General features: G+C 32.2%; 1 long non-coding RNA gene across 1 annotated transcript in view; it reads right to left on the bottom strand.

The window, feature by feature from the left end:
• LOC111088159 overlaps nucleotides 1-2,353 on the bottom strand; it is a 13,712-nt gene extending 11,359 nt beyond the window's left edge. The window contains exon 1 of the long non-coding RNA XR_002612764.1: nucleotides 2,137-2,353. This is a non-coding gene — a long non-coding RNA (uncharacterized LOC111088159). The remainder of the gene's footprint in view (nucleotides 1-2,136) is intronic.
• Nucleotides 2,354-3,703: the final 1,350 nt, after the last annotated feature.

Below are 3,703 nucleotides of genomic sequence, written 5' to 3'. Positions count from 1 at the left end.
TGCAAGTATCCATCTCCTCTCTTTTTAAAAAACTTTGTTAATAATAATTAATAAAAATAAAAAAAATGTTAAAATTTATTCGACATCGCCGAACGCATCAGCAACATACATTTGTATATAGATACCTATTATTAGTTTCATATTTTTTCGGTGCTGCGGATCCCCTGGGCAAACTTCGCGGATCCCCAGGGATCCGCAGATCACCGGTTGAAAACCACTGGTCTAGGGTATGGGGGACACTTACACCTACATTAAATTCAGAAAGAAAAAGCCTCTCAACAAACTGATTTTCAGCAATTTTGAAAGATAAAGAAGAGCTCTCCTAGAACCTCTTGTTTTTAAATTTCAGGGTGTATAAATTATCTAAATTAATACAAAAAAATTATGTTAGTTCAGGTATTCAATCAAAATGATAAGTGAAAATTATTGAGAAAATTGATGTGAATTTTCTCATGAAATTATTTGTTATTAACAGTGAACAAAATTTTTCATAATTTTCAACTGTTCACTTCTTAATTCATGTTTTCACTTTCTACAATTCAGACAAATCAATACAAAATATCAGTGGCAGTAAGTGTATGAACTATAATCTACAAGCTTACTGTCAGTTAGAAAAGTTAACATATGGTGTTTTAACTTCTTTCAGGAAGCCAATAAAACTTGTATATTTACATAATGTGATACCCTCTTTTACTCTCCAGTACAATGCTTTCATAGCAACAGTAACTGCCTTTTCTTCTCTACTAAAAACATTTTTTACAGCTGCATGCAGATTTTTAATTTTTCTTGGGAGAACTGATTGTTTGCTTGTGCTGCTTACTTTCTACATGTCTTGCCAACAATATTTTGAAATTATCGGTATCTACTAATATTGTGTTCTTATATCCTAACTTTTTTGCAAAGTTCACAAAGCATTTTATTGTTATCACAATCCAGATGAAGCTAAGAATTGTACAAAATGAGCTATCTTGTATGGAACTTCCTCATCTTGTGCCAGGTTTCTACTGATCAGTTTTCCTCACAATCTATATCAGCTGTGACAGAAATTTTCCCCACAACACATAAATTATAAAGCTGTGTCATCAATTTTCAATTCATACAGCATTCAAGTGTTGTGGTGACTTTACTCTTTTCAACTAATCAAACTGCATGTTACTAACCACAATGAATAATTTGAAAATATAAAAGTGTAAGGTGTAGTAAAGGACAATTCTTGGACCAATTTTATTTTGTATGCACTGAACTGACACATAATATGAATTTTTGTGTGCCATTTCATACTTATAAATGCAAATATCCCAATGCATGACCAAAATCATTCTCTCTATACATAACATGCAAAGCAGAATGAACAGGAAGTTGTGCTTTTAATCATAATAAATGCAAGGTAATACATGTCAGATTTAATCATTTGAATTATAAGTATAATTTTGATGGAAATAACAATGCTATAGATGAAAAGGGTCCTGATGCTCTGTTGATCAGTCTCTTTATCAATACAAGCAATGTGCTGTTGTTAGTGCACAGCAAACAAGATTTTATGTGGTATTTACAGAAATAGATCTGTCTGAAAAGATCACTCCATTTTAAAGGTCACTGGTCAGGCTACATTTAAAGCACTGTGTTCAGTCTTGGGCTTCTTACCTTAGGAAAGGCATTGAATTTTTGGAAAGAGTTCAGATAGTATTAGTACTAGAGATATACTTGGGATGAAGAGTTAGAGGGGATCCAAATGAAGTGTACAAGATTATTAATGGGATTGACAGTGTTAATGCTTCCTATTTGTTTTTTTTTGTTTTTTTGGCAATTAATAAAGTTAGTTAGTGATCAAAATGGTAGGATTAAGGGATACTAGCAAATATTTTTGCAAGTTAAGAGTTTAGACAGTTATATTTTTCTAATACCGACAATGGTTGGTCTTTTGAATGTGGTAAATGCAAATTTAAAAGAAAGCTTTATAAATATTTATTTAAATAATAAGAGCTGTCTCTGAGTGTTTTACTTTTACCATATAGTTTAGTTGAGTAGACAGGATAGGTTCCTTGTTGTTCCTAAATTCTATGTTTAGGCCTAAATAAAATTTTCTAAAAGTTAAAACTTAGCGTCTCTAAAGTCGAAGTTCTAACATTAGCCTACCTCAATTTCAAATATGAGATGTTTATCCAATCTATATTAAGAATAAAATGAATCACATTTAGAAAGATTAAGTTAAATTTGTACGGATTAAAATTTACAAAACTTCTTTCTTATGCATATTACACATTTAACTCTGCAATTCCAAAATAGCAAAACTCAAATTACAAGTCTACCCTTAAGCCTAACGCTACATCTTTTAACTGACAAACACACAATTGCACTCACACGTAGTCTTTGCATTCCATGAACTGCACTCTACCTTGTAAAAAGTATGATTCGAAAACTTCGCAATAAAAACAAATAATTTTACAATAACAAAATACGATTACATATGCATTTGTGCAAACGTTGTCAAAATGCTTACGTAACTATAGGTACATATAAAAATTATGTTAGTGGTAATAAAAAAAATTAACATCTATACAAAAAAATTAAAACCTTAGTTTTCGGACTGATGGCAGCCATGTGAAATGTGTACATATCACGTTTTCCATCTGTAGTAATATAGAGAGTTTTTAAAAAAACATGCATTTTATGTAACCTCTATGCAATTTTGGCATAAACACGTGGTCCAAGAAAATTTTGAAATTGTTTAGCGCTAGTTGCCTTTGTTTTACATAGCAGATAATATGTACTCTGCCTCTAGGGATATTGCAATAAGAAATTGGTCAATTTACAGGTCCAACAGAGGCGAGAATCCACTCGTTTACGCAAATACACATTTGGAGACGGATTGAGTGGTTAATGGAGAAAACTTTATTATTAATGCACAACGTTTCTTCAAGCTTATGTCATCATCAGCTACAAGTAATCATGTAATTGATGATGACGTAAGCTTATCGAAACGATGTACATTTATAATAAAGTTTTCTTCATTACCAATTCAAGCCGTCTCTAAACCTTTATTTTCTGGAAATTTATTTCCTCGTCATCAAATTAAAACAGTGTTATAACAAGATAAATAAAATATTGGGAATTTAAAAACCTACAACTAGGGATCGTAAAAAAGAGTAAGCAAACAAGGCTGGAGATATTGTAGACATTACTTACTGAAACCAGAAACTCCTATTTTGGCTCCAAGCTGTCACCTGGAATTACATTTGGGCGGAGTCAAAAAATAGGGATTTGTAGTTTTTTGGCTCCATTCTGTGACCTAGAATTATATTTGGTGAAGTCAAACAGGGATTTATAGTTTGAGTAAATAATGTCTACATTATCCCCAGCCTTGTTTCCTTACTATTGTTACGTCTCCGTTTGTTAATTAACTTTCCGTAACTTCGTTCCGACGAAACTTTAGCGACACAAGTCCTTACTTAATAAAACTGGTTTATTCTTTCCGAATACAACTTTACGATACACTTAATTTCAATATTCGAGCTAAAACAAACGCTATAACGAACGAACGTTAACTTCAACAATACGTCTCTCTCTGAACGCAGTTCAATTACTTACTGTCTACACACACATTACCGCGTCACGTTGTCACACTCTTATATATACCAGACTACCCTATCTAGTAAATGCTCGGGCATTCGCCAAGGTACAGGATAGTTCTAGAAAGATGAGG

Source organism: Limulus polyphemus, unplaced genomic scaffold (genome assembly GCF_000517525.1).
Source record: "Limulus polyphemus unplaced genomic scaffold, Limulus_polyphemus-2.1.2 Scaffold3232, whole genome shotgun sequence".
Taxonomy (NCBI): domain Eukaryota; kingdom Metazoa; phylum Arthropoda; class Merostomata; order Xiphosura; family Limulidae; genus Limulus; species Limulus polyphemus.
Note: the sequence above shows the minus strand (reverse complement) of the source record. Positions and strands in the feature narration are given on the sequence as shown.